The sequence below is a fragment of the Canis aureus genome, chromosome 9 (assembly GCF_053574225.1).
Source record: "Canis aureus isolate CA01 chromosome 9, VMU_Caureus_v.1.0, whole genome shotgun sequence".
NCBI classification, from domain to species: domain Eukaryota; kingdom Metazoa; phylum Chordata; class Mammalia; order Carnivora; family Canidae; genus Canis; species Canis aureus.
This window is the reverse complement of record NC_135619.1, coordinates 20,902,105-20,929,738: the sequence shown is the minus strand read 5'-3', so window position 1 is coordinate 20,929,738 and position 27,634 is coordinate 20,902,105. Positions and strand designations below refer to the sequence as shown.

The following is a 27,634-nucleotide window of genomic DNA, read 5'->3' as shown; positions in this document are numbered from 1 at the left end:
AGCATTACATGGTGAGCACTCAACAAATGCTAGTTATTAGTATCATCACAATGCCACAGCAGCTACAGTGCTTCTAATGTATACTCCCATCTCTATTAATGATAGCATTTTAGATCTGAAACTTACAAGCTGATTTAGTAGAATACTTTGCTCTCACAACCAACAACTATACACATCTGCTAAGTATATTAATCATTTTTTTCTTATAAATACTGATGAAGGGGTGCCTGGGTGGCTCAGTCAGTTAAGTGTCTGCCTTCTGCTCAGGTCATGGTCCTGGAGTCCTGGGATTGAGTCCCGAGAACAAGTCCCACATCTGGCTCCCTGCTTGGTGGGGAGTCGGCTTCTCCCTCTGCCCCTCCCCTGCTCCTGCTCTCTCTCTCTCTAAAATAAATAAAATTATTTAAAAATAAATAAATAAATAAATAAATACTGAGTGAAGATCAATACCTCCAATCTTACATTGTATATTTTTTTTTATTGGTGTTCAATTTACTAACATACAGAATAACACCCAGTGCCCGTCACCCATTCACTCCCACCCCCCGCCCTCCTCCCCTTCTACCACCCCTAGTTCGTTTCCCAGAGTTAGCAGTCTTTACGTTCTGTCTCCCTTTCTGATATTTCCCACCCATTTCTTCTCCCTTCCCTTATTTTCCCTTTCACTATTATTTATATTCCCCAAATGAATGAGAACATATAATGTTTGTCCTTCTCCGACTGACTTACTTCACTCAGCATAATACCCTCCAGTTCCATCCACGTTGAAGCAAATGGTGGGTATTTGTCATTTCTAATAGCTGAGTAATATTCCATTGTATACATAAACCACATCTTCTTTATCCATTCATCTTTCGTTGGACACCGAGGCTCCTTCCACAGTTTGGCTATCGTGGCCATTGCTGCTAGAAACATCGGGGTGCAGGTGTCCCGGCGTTTCATTGCATTTGTATCTTTGGGGTAAATCCCCAACAGTGCAATTGCTGGGTCGTAGGGCAGGTCTATTTTTAACTGTTTGAGGAACCTCCACACAGTTTTCCAGAGTGGCTGCACCAGTTACATGTATATTTTAACATAGACAAGTATTTATCATTCTTTTGGGCCACCCATTACCTTAAACTTTCTATTAGTCTGGGCTTTTACTTGCAAACAACAGCACTGAATCAAGCTAATTTAGCAGGAAGCGATTTATAGAAAAATATTTAGCCAACTCACAGAATCCCTGAAAGAGACAAAGAACAAGGCTTGGGAGCTCACAGGCAATTACTGAGCCAAGAACAACACAGTGAGAGAAAAGGAACAGCTACAGTGTAGGTCTCTCCTAATAAATTCCATTAATAACCCCACTCACAGGTTAGTACACTTGGTTCTGAAAGCCAGAAGTCCCCCACAGCCACTCTTAAAAAAAAAAAATCACCTTCACAACCATGTTTGCAAAAGGTTCAATCTCCCTGTATGCAGCCATATGAGTTGACTTTATATCCCAATTTTGTATATGTATTCTAGGGGCAACAGAGCTTGGAAATCCATCACTCTCCAGACAAGGACTATCCAGAAAAGGGTTGGAATGAGTGTTGAATGAGCTAACCTATTTTAGTGCTTACCAAAACCTACTCCCTATATTTTGGGGTCTTGCAACTTACGAGTACTGGTAGATGGCAGAGCCTGCTACCAACTGTAGGAAACAAAACGCCAGATATTCGCCTTGTATGGTCCTCACAACCGAAACATGAGCCCATGACCTAAATTTTACCAGTCAGATGTATCCACTCAATTATGAACCAGGAATGCAAAGAAGAGGAAAATGTGAGCAATTTAGTCTGGCAATGACACGAGATGGAGCATGATAATATCCCTGGGGTGGCAATGGCCGCAGTTCTAATGGACCCAATCCAAGATCCATTATCATTACTGTCAGCCTTGCAAAGTACAGCACCCAGTGTCAGCAGCAGCAGCAGCAATGGACATGATCTGGAGTATTGTTCCTAGCTCTGCAGCCCTGAAGATTCTGCGCAGGTAGTATCGAAATAATTTATTTATTTTTCTGCTTACATTGCATAGAGTTGCTTTAACTAAGAACACTAAGTAACATATAAATTGCTACCAGTTGCAGTTATAGGCAATGATCCCTCAGAAAAATGGAACTGGATATCTGACCACATTGGAAATAAAAACAATGAAAATTCAATGTTAAGAGATTAGAATGGTAGCCCATGGCACAAATTATCAGATTATCACCTTAAAGAAGTAGTCTTTGAGGAACACATAACCCTTGCCACAAGTATATGATTGGCGTGAGGAATTCAAGAACTTTGAGGCACAGAAGTTGCTTCTAACAGTGCTACAATGCTTAAATGGGAAGGAATGACAAGCTGAAATCACAAATTCTTGGCTAGAGGCACGAAGTGAAATCCCGAGTTTCTCTGACTGCTAAAAGAATGTCTTATCACTTTCTGCCGCAGGGCTGAGATAACTGGAAATCAAACTCAAACTTTGATCCTGGAGCTTTCTAAAAATTATAATGTCAGATGAATTCACAGCCCACTGAGATCACTTATGTGAAAGTAAAAGCATTGATCATGGTAGAACAAAACTGAGATTTGGAATACAAGAAAATGGATGAATTTGGATGTCATAAGTACCCCAAACCCACCAAATCCCATGACAGGCCCTTGCTGACCAAAGCAGTGTTTCCCTTTGTCAGATGAGACACAGAAGGAATAAATTATCTATGGTAATGGAGGTGGCTGTCACAAAAATCTAGTTCTTCAGGTAGCAGGGATAGCAGAGCTGATGGCAGCTTTGAGTCCATTGCTAGGGATGTCAACAGGGCGGGCTGTAGTTCTTAGCAGCAATGACAGCAATGTCTCCACTGAGCTAGTTCTGCAGCATGATTTGGAACATTGTTCCTATCTGCATAGTCCCAAGGCTGGTTCTCTAGCCCAGTGTTCTCTGAATAAATAATTTCCTTCTCAGATCAACAAAATTTGGTTTCTTGCTTATAGCTAAGAACTATTATGCTTAAAAATTTCAATAATGTTTTTCTATTTTACCCTTGACTCCCTCCCCCCAAAAATATGATCAGGATATAAAACATTTCAACTCTGTTTGACGACTTTGGAACAATAAGTCCATAACTGGTCTAAATTTTCCTTACAATAAGAACTCATGCTTAGAGTGACAGGCTCCCTGCCTGGAAAATTTAATAAGAGATTCATGGCTGTTTGCTACTTACAGAGAAAATTTATTCCCTTCCACCTTTATCCATCCTTGTCTCTTTTATATGCAATATTATTATTCACAGTTTTCCAGTGAACTATCAAAGAAAAAGCAAACACAAATGGCTCCCTATGCAGCAGCAGTCAACTAATTTATCAAATCATAACCTACAAATTCCAACATGAGCAATTGCCTGGTCAATCTAACACCATGACAAACTAAATGCCTCATAAACAGTCACAATCCCTTAGAAAATCTATGGCAAAGACTTTCAAAACCTCCAGCAAAGCGCAGTATTGGTAGAAACCACAGATCAAATATAGCTCATACATTGTTGATAAGGCTATTCAAGTCTATATATATACATATTTGTTTGTTTTTGAGGGGGTCTGTTTTGCTTTGATCTGTAAAGAATGAACAGTCGTTTTGCTGCATTAGACCCATAATAGGTCACTATAATGATGGCTACCCAAGTGGGCTGTTTATGTACCTTTCCATATTTGTAGTATCTCATCATCTCCTAGGCTTTGGATATATTGATCAAAGATAATCCAGCCCCATATCCTCAGTCCCATATCCTCATCTCCTACCACTACTGCCTAGGAGAGCCTGTCTCCAGGCAAGCTTCCACATGGCCTTCATCTGAGCTACCACAGCAGACACAGTGGCTCCTTTCACTGCTTTTAGGTTCATATGAAGCTAGGCTGGCTCCTTTTTGTCATTAAAGTGTCAAAGCATTCTTTCTCTCTCTCTTCTCTCTCTCCTGTTCTCTCTCTCATTTTCTCTCTTATTTTCATCATAACACATATCAGTACTTGACACTCTTTTTTTTTTTTTAATTTTTTATTTATTTATGATAGTCACAGAGAGAGAGAGAAGCAGAGACACAGGCAGAGGGAGAAGCAGGCTCCATGCACCGGGAGCCCGATGTGGGATTCGATCCCGGGTCTCCAGGATCGCGCCCTGGGCCAAAGGCAGGCGCCAAACCGCTGCGCCACCCAGGGATCCCCAACTCTTGTTCATGACATGACACTAGGAATTTTATGTCTTGTTTAATACTGTATCCCAGTACCTAGAACAGTGCTCACAACACAAGAGGAGCTCCACAAATGTTTGGTGAATAAATAAAGATTGAAATTTTCCCACCAGGTTTAATCACAAAGAGGTGATGAGCTATTTTGGCAATTTTAATAGAGTTTTGATGAAGAAACCTAATTGAAAAGGATAGGAAGTGAGAAAATGGGCAGAGTGTAGTTCTATAGAGAAATATAACTATGGATAGAGAATTGCTGAAAGGGTTGTGCATATAGAGAGTCTTTTTAAAGATGAGTAGATGAGGATATTTAAATGCTGGTGCAAGGGAAAGAACTCAAGATTCAGACACTCCTCTACTGTTGTTCTTATCCATTCATTCACTCATTCTCCTGGGCTTAGGAAACCAAGTGAAACTAATAAAATGATCAGCATGCACTCTTCAGGAAAAGCACATGCTGTGGGAAATAGTTTCAATAACCAACACATTTGTGTGACAATGCCATTTTTTGAGCTCAGTGAGGTGAATAAACAAGCTGAACTTTTTGTCATTAGCTTTCAATAGGATAGCAGTTTTCTAGACAAATTCAATCTTTTCTGACTCTCAAAGAGCAATTTTATGTTGCAAGGGCTCTATATTCAAGAGAGAGACTTTTATATTAAGCCTGAGAACTGAGGAGACTCACAATTGCTAATGTGATGAATAAAAAATAAACATAATTGTTTCCTCATAAAAATACTTTAGGTAGCAGGAGTAAAAGCAACTAAACATAAAGCCTTCCAATGTGGATTATTTTCAAATATTTCATCAATTCCACACAATATGGTAATTCTTAAAGTGGTCAAATTTTGCCTTTTTGTTCTTCCAAAGGACACTCTACTGATTCAGATAAAATTTCTTAAATAAGATAAAATTTTCATAGTATAACACAATCATCTTAAGTGAGCTCTTTAAGTGGTCATCTCAGAAAAGACATAGGTGATATACCAGTAAAATCACTAAGTTCCATACTTTAAATTTATGATTCTATTAAATGAAAGTAATACAAATAAGAAGACAAAACAATAATATGCCCCTGATTCCTATTTCTGCCTAAAATATACCTAGATTTTTTAATATTTTATTTTAAAATATTAAAAATCCATGTGAGGTCTAGAGAATAAGAACAAATACACTCAATATATTGTAAATAACAAAAAAAGCCTTAAAATACAGAAGGCAGGTGGAATTGGAAGGATGAAGGAAAGCATGGTCCCAACATAGAAAAAACAGAAGCTGAAATAAGATGAAGAGATACCATGGGTGCTCCAAACTCTGAAGTGGCAAGCAGTGATAGGAGAAGAAGATCTGGAAAACTACTCAAGTTATTGTTAGGAGAACCACATTTAGTGCAGCCAGTTGGGTCAGCAATTCTGGGGGGTATTGCTCTATGATGGTCACAAATCTTTCTCTTCCCTGCATTCACATCCTTACAATGTGACATTGCAGCTCCTTCCTTCAACAAGTGGATTCTATCTCATTCCTTAAATATGGATTGGCCATCTGACTTGTTTTGGCCAATGGAACATTACCAAATATGATGCAGGTAAGTCTTAAAGTCTTTTTCTCTTGTTTTACTTAGAACTGAGACTGTCAACTGTCAACAAGCCCCAGCTGGCTTGCTAAAGAAAGAGTGGATTCATGGGGAAGAACCAAGAAGTTCAACCAACTGTCAGACTTATTACTGAGACCATCTGAGACCAGTTGCCTCAAACCAACCCACCAACTGACAGCAGAAAAGCAGAATCACAGAACCACTTGCTGGTCACAGATGCATAAACAAGAACAGCAGAGAAAAGCAGAACCAGCCAAGACCAGCTGAGCTACCTAGCAGATCCACAAAATTGTCAGCTCAGTAACTCTGCTATTAAGTCACTAAGTTTTAGAGAGGTTTTTGGTGTTGTTACAGCCATAGATGACTGATAGAAACTCCCCTTCTACTACTGCACCATGTAACACACAGCAGAATCTTCTGTCTCTGGCAAGGATAGTTAATGTGAATGCATACCTTGCCAAGGAAAGTTAAGGTACCTGGTGGCTGGCAAAATCTATAAGAAAACAGGGACTATTAAAACCAGAATACTAACTACTGGCTCACCTTCCCCACAATAACTGAAGTAAGCTATGGTAAACAGAAGAAGCATTCACTAGTTGTCCTCAAAGACTCTTAAATACAAAGATGAACACACAACCAAGAATCATCAAAATATTTATGGAAAAGGGCACCTGGGTGGCTCAGTTGGTTAAGTGTCTACCTTTAGCTCAGGTCATGATCTCAAGATCCTGGGATCACGCCCCACATCACTTCCCTACTCAGTGGGGAGTTGGCTTCTCCCTCACTCTCAGTACCTCCCAACCACTCCTGTTCTCTCTGTCTCACTCTCTCTCTCTCTCTCTCTCTCTCTCAATAAATAAAATATTTTTAAAATATGTTTAAGGAAAAGCAACACAATAAAAGAGAAGCACTAAATAACAGAAGAAATAACACATGAGCTCAGTGAGAAAAAATATTAGAGGAAACAAAGTAAATTTAAAAGCAATCTAATTAATAATTTTAGTGAAATAAGAAACAAAATCAGGCCATGAAAAAGAACCAGTTAAGATATGGCAAATGAAAATATGATTGTCAAAATAAAAACTCAATAGATGGGCTGAAGATAGTAGCTATATTTGTGGTGAGCATAGCATAATGAATAGGGTTACTAAATCACTATGTTGTTCACCTGAAACTAAGGTAACATTGTGTATCAACTATACTTCAATGACAACATTGACAACAACAAAAAATAATAATAGATGGTCTGGGGGAAAAAATGAATGAATACAGCTAAAAATTAATAATTCCCAAACTGTACCCCAAAAGGAATAAAAAGATGAAATATAGAAAAAATTTTAACCAGATAATACTAGTATCTAATGTTAAACTTCCTGATTTTAATTCATTGTAATATGATTATAAAAGAGAATATCCTTGGTCTTAGGAAATTCACACTAAAGTGTTTAGGGGTAATAGAGAACCAATTCTGTAACTTAATCTCAAATGTTTTCCCAAAAAAAATTATATACATATAAAGAGAGAAAAAACGATAAAGCAAATGTGGCATGAGGTTAACAGTTTCTAAATTTAATGCACAAGTTCCTTGTACTGTCCTTGCAATGTTCCTATCTATTCAAAATTATTTCCAAATAAATGATACACAAACTATACAGTACGTGGAGAATAAATTCAGAAGATGCAACCTCATCTATCAAAGTTCCATAAGAAATGACCAGAAATAAAGGGACAGAGAAGAGAATCAAGAAAATAATGGAAGACACACTCTTGTAGCTGAAGAAAGACCCTGACCTTAAAACTGATGGACCAAAGAGGATAAATGAAAAAAGTCTCACACCTGGACACATTGTTATATAATTTTAAACTACCAAGGATAAAGTCAAAAAGGTAAAAGACTTGATAGAAAGATGGCGAAGAGTTACCAGGGAGGGTGGGGAGAAGTTGGTATTTACTGAAAAAAAGAATCAGATTAGTATCACATGCCACACCATTCCTAGATTCAAGAAGATACTGGAGAAATGTCTTCAAAGTTCTAGTGAAAATTACTTTGAACTTGAAAATTTTTTCAGTCAAAGTATTATTCAAATATGAAGGCAAAATAAATTTATTTTCAGATTGTCAAGGGTAAAGAAATGTTATCTCCTATATGCCCTCTACAAACAATATGTGGTATATCAAAACATATTGTACAGTTTAAATATACATCACTTTTATTTGTTAATTATACGTCAGTAAAGTTGGGATGAGGGTCAGATAAATGAACAAAAACAATCTAAGAAATGGTTAAAAAAAAAGCAACCATAATGATGAGCAATGAAACCAATAAAACATTAGCTAAATATATTTTAATATTAAATAATAATGATCTGGAACTCAATTATCTCAGATGATCTCAGCATGGGAAGGAAATACCAGGAGGAGGGGGTAGAATGAAGCAGAGTTTTGAGGTCCCTGTCTTGTCCAGAAAGGATTTATTTACTGGTTTATTTTAGATACTGATAAAATATATATATATATGCTTAAACATATACCTTAAAAACTAAAGTTTAGCCTGTAGAGTCCAGAGGAATAGAATGTATAATTAACCTAACCATAAGAAGGGAAAAACAGAACACAAATATTTCCATCAAAACAAGAGCAGAGGAGCAGCCAGGGTGGCTCAGCGGTTTAGCACCGCCTTCAGCCCAGGGCCTGATCCTGGAGTCCCGAGATCGAGTCCCATGTCGGGCTCCCTGCATGGAGCCTGCTTCTCCCTCTGCCTGTGTCTCTGCCTCTCTCTCTCTCTCTCTCTCTCTCTCTTTCTCATGAATAAATAAATAAAATCTTTTAAAAAAATAAAAAATAAAAAAAACAAGAGCAGAAAATTGGGAAGTTGAAAAAATAATAATTTGGAAGAATATAAAACATATATTACAAAGTAACATGGCAAGAATAATCCCAAACATATTAACAATGACAATAAATGGCAAATTATATACTCCGTTACTATATTAAAGGTAGAAAGTAATATTACATTATTAAATGCAGCTATAAGCTGTCTATCCCAGACACATCCCAAACCAAAAGACCCAGAAAAAAAATAAGTAGATAATTAAATTTTTTAAAAAACATATGATTTCACTCATATATGGAATTTAAGCAAAACAAATGAACATATGGGAGGGGAAATAAAAATGGACAGAGGAAAACAAACCATAAGAGACTTTTTGTTTAATTATTTATTTAAATTCAATTTAGTTAACATATACTGTGTTACTAGTTACCAGGGTAAAATTTAGTGATTCATCAGTTGCATATAACACCCAGAGCTCATTATATCAAGTGCCCTCCTTAATGCCCATCACCCAGTTACCTCTTCATTACACCCACCTCCCCTCGAGCACCCTTCAGTTTGTTTCCTAGAGTTCAGCATCTCCTATGGTTTGCCTTCCTCTCTATTTTCATCCTATTTTATTTTTCCTTCCCTTCCCCTATATTCATCCATTTTGTTTCTTAAATTCCACATATGGATGAAATCATATATTTGTCTTTCTTGACTTATTTCACTTAGCATAATATCCTCTAGTTCCATCCACATCATTGCAAATAGCAAGATTTCATTTTTTGATGGCTGAATAATATTCCATTGTATATATACACCACATCTTCTTTATCCATTCTGTTGATACATCTGGACTCTTTCCATATTTTGGCTATGGTGGACATTGCTACTATAAGCATTGGGGTACATGTGCCTCACTGAATCACTATATTTGTATACTTTGGATAAATACATAGTAGGGCAATTGCTGGGTCATAGGATAGCTCTATTTTTAACTTTGAGACTCTTAACAATAGAGAACAAACAGGGTTGATGGAGGGAGGTGGGTAGGGGATGGTCTAGATGGGTGATAGGGATTAAGGAGGGCACCTGTTATGATAAACACTGGGTGTTGTATGTAAGTGATGAAACACTGAATTCTACTCCTGAAACCAATATTGCACTGTATGTTAACTAGAATTTAAATAAAAAGTTGAAGAAAAAAAGGTAATGTACACCCAAAACTAATATGTCAATTATATCTCAATTTAAAAATTAATGAGAAATTTTTAAAACAATTCAAAATAAAAAGAGTAATCACATTATAAATAAAGTTCAAAATATCAAGTGAGTATATATATATGTGTGTGTGTATATATATATATGTATGTATATATATATATGTAATTAAGATGTTTCATACAATAAAGTATATAGTCAAGATATATCATGAAATTAGGCACAGTTATGGGGTGCCTGTGTGGCTAAGTTGGTTAAGCATCTGCCTTCAGCTCAGGTCATGATCTAGGGTCCTAGTACTGAGCCTTACATCAGGATCCTGGCTGAGCCTGCTTCTACCTCTCTCTCTGCCTGCAGCTCCCCTTGCTTGTGCTCAATCTTGCATGTGCATGTGCACTCTTGCGCGCTCTCTCTCTCTGTCAAATAAATAAGTAAAATCTTTTAAAAAAGGAATTAGGCACAGTCTTAAAATATTTAAACTTTAATAGAAATGAAAAATAGATCTATAATCACAGTAGGAGATTATAACATTCTTCTCTCAATTCACAACAAATTAAGTACACAAAAATAAGTAGAGATAGAAATTTTGAATAAAACAACTTTGATTTGGACAAACAAGGTTTGATCAAATTGATATGCAGAAAAGGACTATACCATGATCTGCTTACTAAGTCATGCTGACCAGAATTTTAACAATGATCCTAGAATTCATATAATTCTTCCAATGTATTTCCGGCATTGAAGGCTGTTCCAAATCAATCACTCATATCATTGTTGTACAAATATTATAAAGGTCTACAGTGTGAGGTCTTGGTGATAGCATCTCCTGAAAGTTAACAAGCACATAAGGAAAAAAAAGAAAGGTTTGGGTTTGAAGGAATGCTACAAAACAGCAGCAGATGGTAAAGCCATCTTTTGACACAGAATATCAGGAAACCAATCCATTTAAAGTAGGAAGTATAGCACATACCCTGTATTTATTACTGAGTTTTAAATGTATAACTATTAAATGGTCTGACCTTTTAAAGTCATGGGCTCATTGAAAATTCTGACATTTGTAAGCACAGCATCTGTTAGAAGCCATTCATTCTTCTTTCCCTTACTATTGCACATAAAATAACTGTATTATCTTGCTCAGCAAATTTGATTTACCCCAAAGTTGAGTGAGTTAAAGTGATAGTAATCCATGTTGCAAGATAATTTCTAAAGGAAAAAGTCTGATTTGACCAATAAAATCCTTATGAGAGAAAAAAAAAACTAAAACTAGAACTATACATGTCAAAATTGCTAGTCTTTCTTCTTTAGTCACAGCAATTCACCTTTCAAAATTGTTCCTTACACAATTATGAGAGTGTCTGGGTCCTACCCAAACACTTCTTATGAGAAAAACAGAGATGATGATGACTCTAAAAGATTTCACACAAAGTTATCTATTCATTCTACCAAATATCGTTCCCAAGATCATAAAAGAACCTTGTGTATCTACATGCCAATACTATAAATGTTAAAAAAAAACATTTGAGTGAGGTTAAGAATATAAAGATTTTAGATTGAAAGGAAGACTTTCAACCACTGATGAGTGATAACATAAACCAACATAATACCCTAAGATGTGTTTATAGTAAGGGATATAGCAAATCTTTGATAACTATTTATAGAGATTTGTTTTACCTATGCAACATAAGAGGTTACTGTATTAGTTTCCTGGGATTCCTATATTACAAATTGAGTGGCTTAAACTGAAATCTGTGGTCTCAAAGTCTGGAGGCTAGAAGTCCAGGTCAAGGTGTCAGCAGAGTTGTTTCCATCTGAAGGCTGTGAGGAACAATCTGCTCCATGCCTGTCTCCTAGCTTTTGGTGATTTCCTGGCAATCTTTGCTGTCCTTTGGCTAGTAACATATCACCTCAATGTTTGCCTTTATGTTCACATGATGTCCCTGCATTTGGTCTATCTCAAATTTCCCCTTTTTATAAGGTCACCATTCACACTGGATTAAAGCTTACCCTAATGACATCACTTTAACTCAATTACCTCTGTAAGGCCTTATCTCCAAATAAAGTCATAGTCAGAGGTACTTGGGGTTAGGACTGCAATGTATCTTTTTGGGGAATAACACAATTCAACCCAGAGTAGTTACCTTAAGGTAAGTAGTAAATATACCTTTATTAGCATAACCACACAATGACCTTGGCAGTGAGAAACAGCAACAATCAAGAACTATTCATAGTTTACTAATTCCAAAAGACCATGCTCTATAATCTGAATTCTTCCCTACTTTCAATGTATCTACAAATGAATTCCAACACAAATATCCTATTTTCCACTAGTCTCAAATGCAGGTGTCCTACTTGTAGTAAGTCTGGAAGAAAGGCCCTACTCTTCCTTTGGCCTCCTCATTACATATACACATGTATGCATGCACACACACATATGTACAGCAAGCCTACTTGGAAACCTATTGTCTGAACACAAATAATCTCTTTTTTAAAAAAATTAAGTATCAAAAAATATGATGTTTGTACTGTATAGGCAAACAGTTAACTAGAATTTAAGTAACCCAAAGATAAGCCTGTCTTCCCCTAAAATAAACTGACACAGCAAAAATGCAGGTCAGGATAAACTAAACATGAAAATAAATGAATTTCAAAACATGTTACTTCATAGTACAACAGAATAAGAGATCAATATTAATATACAATATATCCTATATCCTAAATAATTATTTTGCTTTAAAATGTTATTTCTGGGATGCCTGGGTGGCTCAGTGGTTGAGTGGTTGAGCATCTGCCTTCAGTCCTGGGGTCCTGGGACTGAGTCTGGCATCAGGACCCCCAAAAGGAGCCTGCTTCTCCCTCTGCCTATGTCTCTGCCTCTCTCTGTGTGTCTCTCATTAATAAATAAAATCTTAAAAATAAAATAAAATGTTATTTCTAAAAATATGGTGAACTATAAAGCTCCTGGCTCTCTTTCTTTCAAAGAAACACTGACTTAACAATATATGTACCAGAATACCTCTGTGAGAACTCTAGAGGTGAAAAGCTATAACATGCGGGCCACTGGAAAACCAAGAAGAGATTCCAGTGAAAGGAGTAGGAAAATTTGTCCCATTTAGTACACCTGTATGTGTCCCTTACTCTATGCGGCATAGTACAGAACATCTAGAAAGAAACTCCATAGCAGAACTCCTTTCTCAGCATGGAAATAGAAGTGACTATACATAAAAAATTCGCCTTGTATAAAGGCTTCTGTCTTGGTATCGGTCTTAGCTGACTCTGAGTGCTGACAGGACCAGATCAGAGTTCAAAAGCTGCTGAAAACATTTGAGCTACAGTTACATAGGCAAAGGCCAGGAAGACCAAAAGATCAGAAAAAGTTCCAAAGGTACAAGAACCTCTAATGAGGCTGACTGACAAAGGTATTCCCCTCTACAAAACCAGTACACAAAGACTGAGGGAGGTGGTTGTTTTTTCAAATATCTGAATCCAATGAGAAATTACAAGGCATGCAAAGAAACAGAATTATAGCCCAATGGATGGTACAAAATAATATACCAGAAACCAATCCTAAAGAAATGCAGATCAAGAGCTGCCTGACAAAGAACTTAAAATATCAAAATAGATGTTCATTTGACTAAAAAAGAACATAGACAATTAAATTAAATTAAGAAAATAATGCATGAACAAAATAAGAGTATAAACCAAGAAACAGAAACTATAAAAAAAAGAGCCAAATACAAATTCTAGAGCTATAAAATGCAATAACTGAACTGAAAATTTCATTAGGGGATTTCAACTGCATACTTGATAGGGTGAAAGAATCAGAGAACTTAGACAAGCCATTTCAAATCATCAATTCCAGGAAATAAAAAGAAAAAAGAATGAAATACAGTGAAGAGAGCCTAACAAACTGTTAGAACACTAATAAGCAGATAAATATATACATTAGGAAAATCTTTTTAGCAGAAAAAAAGAGAGAGGCAAATAGATTATTTGATAAAATAACAGGTGAAACTTCCCAAATCTGAGGAAAGAAATTGGACAAACTTTAAAATCTCATAAAATCACTGGGGGTTATTCTGTATGTTAGTAAATTGAACACCAATAAAAAATAAATTTAAAAAAAATAAAAAATAAAATAAATAAATAAAATCTTGAAAGAAAAAATAAATAAATAAAATAAAATCTCATAAAATTCTAACTAGAATAAATCCAAAAAGAACCACACAAAGATATATTATAACCAAACCATCTAAAGCAAAAGACAATCTTGGAAACAGGTTTCTCAATAGAACATCAGCAGGACAGAAGGCAACAGAATGATATCCAAAGTGCTGGGGGGAAAAAAACTGTCAACCAAAATATTATATCCTGCAAAACTGTCCTTCAAAAAAATGAAGCAGAGGGGTGCCTGGATGACTCAGTGGTTAAACATCTGCCTTTGGCTCACCTCATAATCCCAGGGTCCTGGGATGAGCCTCGAGTCAGGCTCCCTGCTCACCAGGGATCCATCTTCTCCCTCTCCCTCTGCTGCATCCCCTGCTGCTTGTGTTCTCCCTCTCTCTCTCTCTTTCTCTCTCTCCCCCCTCTCCCTCTGCCAAATTAAATAAAATCTTTTTTAAAAATGAAGAGATGTTAACTAAACTTTTTGTGGTGATCATTTTACAATATATACAAATATTGGATCACAATGCTGTTCACCTGAAACGAATAAATATTATACATCAAATACATTTCAATTTTATTTTTTAAAGATTTTATTGATTTATTTGTGAGAAAGAGAGAAATAAAGAGAGCATGAGCTGGGGAAGGGGGAGAGGGAGAAGTAGATTTCCCACTGAGCAGGGAGCCCAATGTGGGGATCAATTCCAGGACCCTGGGATCATGACTTGGGTCAAACTGAAGACACTAAACTAACTGAGCCATGCAGGTGCCCCTCAAATACATCTCAATTTTAAAGAAAGAAGATATTAAGACATTCCTAGATAAACAAACCCTGAGGGAATTCACTACCAGTAAACCTGCTTGATAAGAAATACTAACAGAAGTTATTCAAGTTGAAACATAAGGACAATAGAGAGTAACACAAAACCGTAGGAAAATATAAGATTCTCCAGTAAAGATAAATATATGGACTAATACAGTAGCTTGACCTATTGTCATTTTGGAGCATAGAATTTAAAGGACAAAAACATTTTTAAACCATAAGTCTATGTTAATGAATATATAATATATAAAGATGTAATTTGTGACAATAACAAAAAAAAGGGGGTTGGAACAGTAAAGGCCTTTTGTATGCAACTGAAGTTGTTAGCAGTTTAAAATAAAAACTATAACTTTAAGATGTTTTCTATAATTGGAATGGTAACCACAAAGAAAATATCTATACAATTTACATCAAAGGAATCAAAACACATCATTATTATAAGTCAACAAAATACAGGAAGATAGGAAAAAAGAGGGGGAAGGTACAAGATATATAGAAAACAGGGGTGCTTAATTCATTACTTAGTTGACGTAGTTGGTTAAGCATCCAACTCTTGATTTCCACTCAGGATCCTGAGATCAAGCCTGCTTAATATTCTCTTTCTGGTGTGCTTGAGTGGCTCATTCAAATAAGCATCTGCCTTTGACTCACATCATGATCCCGGGTCCTGGGATTGAGTCCCTCATTGGGCTCCCTGCTTGGTGGGGAGCCTGTTTATCCCTCTCCCGCTGCTTCCCCTGCTTGGGGCTTGTCAAATAAATAAATGAAATCATCTTAAGAAAGAACAATATTGGAGGCATTAGACTCACTGATTTCAAACTACATTACAAAGCTATAATAACAAAAACATTACGGTATTGGCATAAAAACAGACACATAGACACTAGAATAAAAAAGAGAGCCCAGAAATAAACCCATGCATATATGGTCAACTAATATATGACAAAAGCCAAGTATACATAATAGGAAAGAAAAATCTCTGTAATAAATGGTGTTAGGAAAACTGGACAGCCACACGCCAAGGAATAAAACTGGATCACTGTCTTAAGATATGAAATCAAAAAGCTCCTAGAAGAAAATAAATGCAGCTAGTAGCTCCTTGACCTTGGTCTTGGCAATGATTCTTTTGGATTTGACATCCAAAGCAAAAGCAAGAAAAGCAAAAATAAACAAATGAGACTATATCCAACTAAAAAGCTTCTGCACGGCAAAGGAAACCATCAATTAAATCTAAAGGCAACCAACCAAATGGCTGAAAATATTTGCAAGTCATATGTTTGATATGGAGTTAATATCCAGAATGTATAAAAGAGCTCATACAACTCAATACCAACAAACAAAAGAACCTAATTTAAAGATGGACAGAGGATCTGAATAGACATTTTTCCATAAAAGATATACAGATGGCCAACAGGTACATGAAAAGATGTTTAACATCACTAATTATCAGGGAAATGCAAATCAAAACTATGATGAAATATTACCTTACACCTATTAGAATGCCTAATATCAAAAAGACAAGAGATAACAAGTATTGGTGAAGATGTAGAAAAAAAGGGGACCCTTGTGCACTGTTGGTGGGAATTTGTTGGAGGGAACTGGTACGGTCATTAAGGAAAACAGTATAGAGTTTCCTCAAAAAATTTAGAATAGAACTATCAGATGATCCAGCAATTGCACTTCTGGATACTTATCTGAAGAGAATGAAAACACTAATTCAAAAGATGTCTACCCCTTCTTGTTCATTGCAGCATTATTTACAATAGCCAAGACACAGAAGCAACCTAAGTGTCCAGTGATGGATGAAAGAATAAAGAAAACATTACACACACACACACACACACACAGAGGAATATTACTGAGCCATAAAAAGAAGGAAATCTTACATTTGTGGCAACATGAATAGAGCTTAAGGGCATTGTGTTAATGAAATAAGTCAGATAGAAAAGGACAAATACCATATGATGTCACTTATATATAGAATCTAAAAACAAAAAAAAAGTGAACTCACAGACACAGAGAACAGATTGGTGGTTGCTAGAGGTAGAGGGAGGGAAAGGAATGTGTGAAGAGATCCAATGGTACAAACTTCCAGTTACAAAACAAATAAGTACTGCCAATGTGATGTACAGTATGGTAACTATAGTTAATAATAGTGTATTGTATATTTGAGAGTTGCTAAGAAGGTAAATCTTAAAAGTTCTCATCATAAGAAAAAAAATATAATTCTGTTTTAAGGATGTTAACTAGAAAGATTGTGGTGATAATTTTGCAATATATACATATATTGAATCATTTATGTAATACACTTGAAACTAATATAATGCTATATGTCAATTAAATCCCAATTACAGAAAATTCTACAGTTATCCCCACCTAATTCATGACAGTCCTAAGCTAGCTTTTGGGATGAAGCCTCTACTTTAAGAAACTTAGAAACATGGGGATCCCTGGGTGGCTCAGTGGTTTAGAGCCTGCCTTTGGCCTAGGGCATAATCCTGGAAACCTGGGATCAAGTCCCGTGTCAGGTTCCCTGCATGGAGCCTGCTTCTCCCTCTGCCTGTGTCTCTCATGAATAAATAAATAAATAAAATCTCTTTTTAAGATTTTATTTATTTATTCATGAGAGACAGAGAGAGAGACAGAGAGAAAGAGACACAGGCAGAGGGAGAAGCACGCTCCATGCAGGGAGCCCGATGTGGGACTCAATCCCGGGTCCCCAGGATCACACCCCAGGCTGCAGGCGGCACTAAACCGCTGCACCACGGGGGCTGCCAATAAATAAAATCTTAAAAAAAAAAAAGAAAAAGAAACTTAGAAATAAATAAGAAAAGAGAGGGATAAACAAATAATGAGAAAATGGTAGAGTCAGTTCTCAATAAAAAGCATAGGCAAAGGTACAACAGAGGTAGTAGAATAGTATTTGTAAAGGTAATACAATAGAAGGTGACTCGTTCTGCTGGGAGTGTCAGAGAAGGCATCACAGAGAAGATCTGTCTCAATAGGAGCATGTAAGGAGAACAATGGGGAATATTACTGCAGAAAGAACAGGAAAAGGCACAATGATTTTAAAAAGTATGAAGCATTCAGGAACCTAGAAGCAGTTCAGTGTTGCTGGAACATGTGTGGATATGAGCAATGGGTGAGAAAGAAAACTGTTCAGGAGATACATCACTAAGGACCTTATGATGATAAATTTCAGTTTTAATCACAATTGAAACAACTGCAGAAGGGTTTTAAGCAAGAGAGTTTTGTATTTTAGGACAATAACTCTGGTAGCAACCGGAAATGTGAATTGAGATGGGGAAAGCTGAGAATGGAAACTGTTGTGATGTCTCCAAAATAGATGATGCAAGTCTGAACTTGAGCAGTGGGAAAGGAGTGAATAGGATGGCTTCTAGAGATATTTATGAAACAGGAGTTGATAGCTGTGTAACATGAGACAGAAAGGAAAAATAAGGCAAGTTTCTCTAAAGGAAAAAGAAAAAATTTGGCTCAAAAGGAAAAATGGCACAAAAGTGAGAGAAATCTGCTAGAGAAGGAATAGATTCTCTTGTCCCATCACCAAAGATCTTCTTCTTTTGCCTAAAATCATTGAAACAAATTTCTACATAGACACTTTAAATTTAATTATAAAGCTGAAGAACCTAGAACATTAAAATCTAATCAGATATACCTTTCCTAAGTTTTTATTGACTTTTAAATAAGCAGTTAGTTAAAACTACTGTCTTCCACATCTAGGGTTATATTAACCTAAAGGAATCACACAGGCTTCATTTTTCTTGAGCAATTAGGAAAGGTTTTCACTTTTCAATGTGAAGAAAAATCTAATTTGAGAATATTTTCTTTCCTCAACTAGTAGTCAATCATATTATCTTCATGGTAAGCATTTCTCAGGCTTACAACACAACCACATCCCAACTGGATGTTCACAATCCTTAAAAGGATGCTGCCCTCTTCAGCATCTAAAAAAATAAATAAATAAATAAATAAATAAATAAAATTCCTTATGAAAGGATCTGAGTGGCTAGGTGATGGGAAAGACAAATACAGCTGCCCAAATTATAGCCAAGTAATCCACTTTTATGTGAGGCAAGAAGATTTTCCTATTGAAGTATCACAATAATTATCAAATCTCAGCTTTAACTGTCACAGTGAAGAACTGGTGTGAAAAGAAAAAGCTTGGGGGATCCCTGGGTGGCTCAGTGGTTGAGCGTCTGCCTTTGGCCCAGGGTGGGACCCTGGAGTCCCGGGATCAAATCCCACATCGGGCTCCCTGCATGGAGCCTGCTTCTCCCTCTGCCTGTGTCTCTGCCTCTCTTTTTCTGTATCTTTCATGAATAAATAAATAAAATCCTTTAAAAAAAAAAAAGAAAAAAGAAAAAAAGCTCTAAGAAATTCAGAAATCATTTTCCTGTACACTTTGTAACTTGAAGAGGAGGACTTTGCAATCCATATAGCACTTTCTGAAACCCCTGAAACAGAGCAGAAGAACATTAGGAGGAAAAATACAACAACAAACAAGAAAGGCATGGTTTCTGGTCAGAAAGCAATCAGGAATAAACAGAACATTGTCTAATATTTCATTTAAGTGGATATAGAAAAGAACATAGACAAGATTTATTACATAAGCACAAATAAAGAGGAATAATATCATAATAACATTCTGAACATTGTATCTGAAACTAATTGGACCAAATGGAGAAACTTGGCAGGCAAGTGGAAACTGTGAAATCCTCTCCCATCTCCCTTCATGACTTGGAATATGACCATTTTAAAGCAGAAAGGTCTAAATTCCCAGATTTAGAGGTGCTTTTTTGATCTAGCTTAGTGAATGAGAACATTGCTTTTCTTAGTCTAGCTTAATGTTTGATGACATTCCTACTTTCCCCCCCACATCCTTTTTCAGTTTAGCCTTTTTGAGCCCTGAAAAGGACCTAGATTCCCTTCAGGCTTGCAAAGTCCAAATTTTTTTAAACTTTCCTTCTTTCTTTCTTTCTTTCTTTCTTTCTTTCTTTCTTTCTTTCTTTCTTTCTTTCTTTCTCTCTCTCTCTCTCTCTTTCTTTCTTTCTTTCTTTCTTTCTTTCTTTATTGAGAGAGAGAGAGAGAGAGACTATGAGCAGGGGGAGGAGCAGAGGGAGAGGGAGAAGCAGACTCTCCCCTGAGCAGGTAGCTCAATGCTGGGACTCAATCCCAGGACCCTGGAATCATGACCTGAGCTGAAGGTCCATGCTCAACCAACTGAACTACCCAGGCTTGCAAATTCTAGACACTATGTGATCCTCAGAATTTTTTTCCCACCGCCCAGCATCCAGGCATCCTTGCCAACAGTTCCTCCATCTCTTTTGGGAAACCTCTTTCACAGGGTACAGTCTTAGTGAAACTATAATCAAGATGCCCTGCCCTCAACCTCTGATGAAATTCAGAGGCCCCTCAAGAGTCCCTCTGAGGGATGAGATTCTTCCTCTACCTACCCTCCCATGGTCTGGGGTTGGGACCTTTCAGATTCCCTATCCTAGTTCTTCAATCTCCCATGTATTTATTTTAGTTATAGCACCATATTTCTGAGTCTGGTTCTCCATTCTTTCCATCAATCCCAGGTATTGAGAGCCTTCCCAACCAAAAAAAAATCTTTTTTGCTTAATGTGACTGAAGTTGGTTTCTTCTATTTGCAATTCAAGCACAGTGACAGGTTCATAACACTGGAAATGCTGGTGACCATTTTTAAACTTCTCTATTCAATCTAAATTAAACCCAGAACACAATTTTATTTATAGAAGAGACTCTTAATGGTAATAACCCAGAATGCATAGAAGGTAGCATTGCAAGACATTACCACACTTCAAAGATTTCTGTAAAAAACGTCTTGCTTAACAGCAAAAGATTCAAGCAGATTGAAAGGATCAGGAAACTCAATGATGCTGGGGCTCCCAATTAGAGGAAACTGTTGTTTATCTTCCCAGCATTAAATTATACCTAAGTCTCTCGACATCAGATAAACTTAAATTATCCTTTAGCCTCCAAGGCAGAGTTCCTATACTTAATTTAATTTCCCTTAGCCTTGTCTTGGCAGCTTTTGTCTTCCCTGACCATCTCAGGGGATGGTTTCAATAGGCAATGCAGAGCAGCACCTCTGAGAAACCCAGCCAAGTTTTATCAACTGGCAAGAGCATATACCCTTTTTCAATTAGCTCACATTTCTTATAGATTAATAATAATTCACTCTGAGCAGGTGTGCTGTGTTTTTATTACACAATATTTCCATCATTGCACAGCTGTGTATCCTTAGATGCCCCACACTGGAGCTACCAGCAGGCTTCACTATGTCTCATTCTAGGTGAAAGGCAGAAATCAGGAGGAAAAAAAAAAGAGTACAATTGTTAATATCATTCTTTCACATTAATAGGATTCAAAATCCTAAATAAAATTTTAAGACAGCTTTCTTTTTCAAGCCTGGTAGGAGAATCTTTTTTTTATAAAAGGCCTGATGCCTTTTTTAAGGGCTCATCTGAATAATCTTTGCATTAACTAAAAGTCAACTGATTAATAACTTAATCATTAGAGTGACAGCCCATAATATCCACAGGCACCACCAACTCTCAAGGGAAAAGGACTATATAAGGCATGCAAACCACAGGCAGAGAATATTTGGAGACATCTTAGAATTCTTCCTAGCACAACAGTCATGATCTAAAGTAGGTAAATCAAAATATAGAGGAACGAGCATACTATCCAAGCTTATATTTAGACATTTTACAACTAAAAAAAAACAAAACAAAAAAAACAGTTAAACATAGGTTGCTTTTGAAAAATGGATCTGGGCAAAAAGTAAAATTGCTGCTTCTTATCAAATGCCTTTATGCACTATTTGATTTATTTAACCCTATACATACGTTATCTCAATAAAATCAAAGGAAAAGGAAAGTTCATTAACAAATTATATGGTTTATTTTTACTTTGTGTGTCATCTAAAGCTGTGAACATCTCTAACTTTTTGACGTGACTTTCTCCTGTTTTTCCTCCTATCTTTCATACTAGTTCTTTCTTTTCATTTTATTTTATATTATATTACACAAGAAAAAATGCTATTGTTGAAAGTTAGAAACCACAGATGGGCAGTGGAAAAATCCCACCTTCACAGGCATATTCTCCTATACTCTTCTTAGATGTTCAAGTTAGTCTAGATTAACTCTGGACTTATTTCCTTAACCCTCCAATTACTCTCCCTGGATACTTCATCCATTCCTGTGGCTTCAAGAACCTTCTCTGTGCTGATGGTAATCAAATATGTACTTAATAGCCTTGACCTCCCTCTTGAGTTCCACATACATATTTTTTAATTGTCCCAGATATCTCCAACTACTTAATGCACCAGCATCTCAAATCTATTAAGTCTAAAATTTATTATTTGATACCGCCAAGTCTTCTCTTCATATTTCCTCTATCAGTTGATAGTATAACCATTCACTCAGTGTTTCAAACTATAATTTTGGCATCTGTCACATCTGCCTATTCCTCATCATTCATGGTCACCAAGTTCTTCTGACTATACATCAGACTTGCTCCATATCTGACACTGTCTCACCATCACCACTGCTACCTCTTGACCAATCCTCATGTCTTTTATTTCCACCTACTAATCTCCCACTTTCTAATCTATCCTCTATTCTCTATGCCCCCAGGGCCCATCTTCCTAAAAGCCAACTTTGATGTTTCCACTCGCTGGTTGGAAACTTTCTCCCTAATTTCCTTTACAATAAAGCCCAACTCAATTCTCATCCTCATCTCTATTGGCTCCTCATCCCTCCCTTCAAGCTCTTTCTCACACTCTCCCATGCAAGCACAATCTACCTTCTAGCCATACTGAATTTCTCACCATTTGATAAATATGCCATGTTCCTTTATAATTACCTAATTCTACACATGTAATCATCTCTGCCTAAAATGTTCTAGCCTCATGTCCATCAATTCTTGTTCCTTCCTTGTCCTTCTCCCTCTCACCTTCTTGCACACTGCCTCCTATAGCAAACTTCTCACCATTTTATGAACACACTTGTTCTTTGACAATCCTGTGTCTTTCATATATTTTTCTCTCTACATGGGGCGCATTTATCAAACTCCTACTCATTTTCCAAGATCCAGCTCAAATTCTGACTCCTCTAGCAGAGATTTCCTCATCTCCTCACAAAAAACTCATTCCCTTAACTCACAACATACAATTCTTAATATGATTACTGTATTTTTCATTATTATCTCATTTATTATCTTCTTCACTCAACCAAGACCATCTTCAGGACAGACAACCTCTATTATTTGTATCTATATCATTAGTACCAAACACAATTCCTAGTGTACTAGTGTACTAATTTTCCTAGTGTACCTAGTGTACTAATTTTACAAAACAAAATTAATTTGCACATATACAGTTGATTTATGAAAATGGGGACAATATGGTGCATATCCTTCTGAAAAAGTGAATCTTGTCCTTCCCTCACACCATATGCAAAAATTGATTCCAGATTAATTATAAATTCATATAAATTCCAGATGATTTAAAAATAAAGTTTCCAGAAGATAAATTTGGAATATATCTTTTCTTTAAGATTTTTTAAAGATTTTATTTATTTATTCATGAGAGACACAGAGAAAGAGGCAGAAACATAGGCAGAGGGAGAAGCAGGCTCCACGCAGGGAACCCAATGTGGGACTCAATCCCGGGTCTCCAGGATCATGCCCTAAGCCGAAGGGCAGGAGCCAAACCACTGAGCCACTCAGGGATCCCCAAGATTTTATTTTTAGGTAATCCATACACCCAATGTGGGACTTGAACTGACAATCTCAAGACCAAGAGTTGCATGTTCTACCACATGAGCAAGCCAGGTACTCCTGAAATACATCTTTATGACCTTGGAGCAAGCAAAGACTTCTTAAACAGGATACAGAGTATGTTAATCATAAAATAAATGATTGTTATTAAATAAAACTACATAAAAATTTAAAAACCTTCTGGTCATAAAAAGACATAACTAAGAAAAGGGAAAGTCACAGAGTGGAAAAGATATTGGCAATACAGCCACCTAACAGAATTTATACCACCTACAAATTTATTTTTTATAAAAAAGAAACCAGGCAACCAATAGGAAAAAAAAGAAGAAATTATTCACAGAATATAATAACTGATATAAATATGAGAAAGTATTTCATTAGTCATCAGAGAAATGTAAATCAAACTCACAAATGAGGTATCAACCTGTAAATGTTACCTTATAAGGTAAAAAGGTCACTGTGGATGGGATGAAGTTAAGGAACTTAAGATGGAAAGATCATCCTGGATTATTCAAGTGGACCCTAATGCCATTACATGTATCTTTAAAAGAGGGAGACTTGACTACACAGAAAAGAAGGTGATATAAAGACAGAGTAGAGAGAGATTTGAAGATGCTATCCTTGAAGATTGGAGTGATGTGGCTGCAAGCCAGAGAATTCTGACAGCCACTAGAAGCTGGAAGAGGCAAAAAATGTATTCTCTCCTAGAACTTCCAGAGGGAGTGTCACCCTGACAACACCTTTATTTCAGCCCAGTGATAAAGATTTTGGACTTCAGGCCTTCAGAACTGTAATAGAATAAACTTTTGATGTTTCAAGCCACCAAGGCTGTGGTAATTTATTACAAGAGCTATAAGGAAATAATACAGGTACTACATATCAACCCCATCTCCATTTAATAACACTGTTAAACACTGAAAATTATGTGATAGCTCTAGAAATAATATTTTTTTCAAATTTTTCTAATAAGTGCATTTTTTGAATTTCCCAATTGATATTATAGACTGGAGCATCTTATATAACATAGAGATATTCACAGCAAGGGACAAGATATGACAAACATGGAATATAATGTTACTCAGTACATCACAAAGATCTTTAAAAATATGTTTGTTGCAATGTTTCTAGTACCAAAGTACCTTTTGTCTGCTAAGGGCTGAGCTTTAACACTACTTAAAACTCCAAATGGTGTTAAATACAGCCTTCTAGCTCAAAAACTCAGTGTATAAAAGGTACTTATTTAATTGATTAAGGATTATTTAAAATGCAAGTATATACTGACACACTGAGATTTCAAAAGGTTCTCAAATAAAACTTAAGTGCTTTACAGTAATTCATTAATCCACTTATCTTCATATGAATGCTTCAACTAATTACAGCATATTGTATTCTCAATGAATATATCCCAATTCACCCAAAAGATTAAAGTTTTATCCAATGCATACTTATCAAGTACTAATATATACAAAGCAATGTGTTGTTACTTGCTGATGTTGGGAGGTAGAGGAGTGGGCAATACCAAAAAAAATTTTTAAGTGCTGATTTCTGCTGTATAGAAGAAACTACAAGCACTAAGATAGACCTACAGGAAGAAAAGAAACATAAGTATCTATATTTATCAAAATACTGTTTTTCTAAGTGCTATAAGAGATTTAGGTAAAAAGGTTAGAGTTCAGAAAAAGGAGAAATTTCTATACAGTTTACATGGGAAGAGGGAGAAGGCAATGAAAATGGTTCACAGAAAAGGTGGTCCTTGAATGATCTATCGTGCCAAGATGAACAGTCCCAGTGGTGAGAACAGCATACACAAGTACAGAGGTGACAAAGTGCCATGTGTCCAAATTTCTGTAGAGATCATTTTTGCCTGGGACATAATTTTGCAGAAAAAAAAAAAGATAGATTGGAAACAAACAGTAAAAGCCTTAAATGCCATGCTAAGGTGGCTGGATTTTGTCTATTAGCCATGAAAATCCACAAGAAGTTCTAAAGCAAAGGAATAAGATCAGGAAGAGAACACAGGGGGGAAGTGATTCAGGTTATATCTCTGCCACTTACACTAATCTCAGGCAAAATTACTTGTGGAAATAGCTCTGGAGCTATTTCTATAAATGGAGATAACTAAAATAATGACCTCCTAGAATTGCTATGAAGGTCAAAATAAATAAGGAATGTGACAGTATTGTATAAACTTTAAAACAGGATAAGTAAAAGGTATAAAATATAAAGTTCAGACTTACATTAATAATTCAGGCAGAGTTAATAAGGGCCTGAAGTATCAATTGGAAACCTAAGGACCAGATGCATATGACAGAGCCTGCCAAAATTATTCAAACTATACAATCCTAAACTTGCTCAGTTGCTTGCTCCATCTTTCCCATTTCTTCCCACAAAAGTTGCAATAATAGCTCTAGCCCATGCTTTCTCCTCACTCTTTGCATCCTGACAGCCCCCCAGCCTTCCCCAGTGCCCCATAGCACTGAATGCCTCTTCCTCTTGCAAACTGTAAAAAAATATTTTTCAGCAATCTTCTCTCATTTTGAGGAGCAGCCAGGGTGGCTCAGTGGTTTAGTGCCGCCTTCAGCCCAGGGCCTGATCCTGGAGATCCAGGATCAAGTCCCACATCAGGCTCCCTGCATGGAGCCTGCTTCTCCCTCTACCTGTGTCTCTGCCTCTCTCTCTCTCTCTCTCTCTCTCTCTCTCTCTGTGTGTGTGTGTGTGTGTGTGTCTCATGAATAAATAAATAAAATCTTTAAAAAAAAATCTTCTCTCATCTTTTGGACTCACCACATCTGAATTTTAAAATCCTAGGTATATTTGTAAATGGTCACAGAAGTTTTATGGAGAACAAATAATCAGGGAAGGGTGTTAGGAAATGCTGGGTAGTCAGGATGGTCAGGGAAGGCCTTTCTGATAAGGAGATAATCTACTCAGAAGCCTGAGCAGGCATAAGGATAGGGGGCGAGCCCATTACAGGTAGAAGAACAAGTGCAAAGGAGCAGGGAAAAAATACGGGAGTCAGAATGGTGGAATGCTATAAGGAAAGAAGAAACAATATCAAACAGGTAAGAGAGGAAGCAGCTCCTGAAGACTCTGATCAACATTAGTAAGGATTTTGTCTTTTACTCTGAACAAGAGAGGAAATAACTAAGGGCCTTCAGAGAAGAATGACATGATGTGATCGTGTTTAAAAGCACCACTCTGGCTGCTGTGTGGAGAATATATGGGCAAAAAAGAAAGCAGAGTATACATCAGGATGCTTTTGCAGTAATCCAGAAAAAAAGGTAGTGGTGACTTGTACCAAAGAATGCAAGCTGACTCTAGGTAAGGGAACTGGTAGTTGGAGCAAAGGAGTGAAGGGAGGATTTTCACTCTCGATTTTTTTAATATAAATTTATTTTTTATTGGTGTTCAATTTGCCAACATATAGAATAACACCCAGTGCTCATCCCATCAAGTGCCCCCCTCAGTGCCCGTCACCCAGTCACCCCCACCCCCCACCCACCTCCCCTTCTACCACCCCTGGTTCATTTCCCAGAGTTAGGAGTCTCGATTTTTTTTTAAGGTAAACCATGTGAATATTGTGCCTATACAAAAAAAGTTAACTAAGCTTTGTATAAATTCCATATGTATTCCATTACACTGTTTTTCCATTTCTTCAGCTTCAGAACTTCAAAGCATAAAAGTTGTGACGATTAAGGCATAAGCTTTCATAGACATGTGAAAAGTTCTATTAACCAAAAGAACACCCTATCACAGCAGATAACTGAGATTTTACCTAATATATTCAGATTAATTTTTAAAGTACTAAAGCTAAATAGCTTTTGGTATGTCTCCAATATACAAAAAGAGCTTTATACTTGGAAATACCTGTGATAAAACTTTCACTAAGTCATTTTAGTAATAATTGAAAATGTATATAACTGAATGCTTCATAATTTG

At 36.5% G+C, this 27,634-nt stretch overlaps 1 long non-coding RNA gene across 3 annotated transcripts in view; it reads right to left on the bottom strand.

The window, feature by feature from the left end:
* The window catches only part of LOC144320502 (uncharacterized), a 100,248-nt gene that overhangs the window by 69,341 nt on the left and 3,273 nt on the right, over positions 1 to 27,634 (bottom strand). For 2 of the 3 annotated variants that reach the window (XR_013386117.1, XR_013386118.1), the window contains exon 1: positions 24,133 to 24,353. The exons of the other annotated variant lie outside the window; for it this stretch is intronic. This is a non-coding gene — a long non-coding RNA (uncharacterized LOC144320502). Of the gene's footprint in view, positions 1 to 24,132; positions 24,354 to 27,634 lie in introns of those variants that run through there. 3 annotated transcript variants of the gene reach the window in all.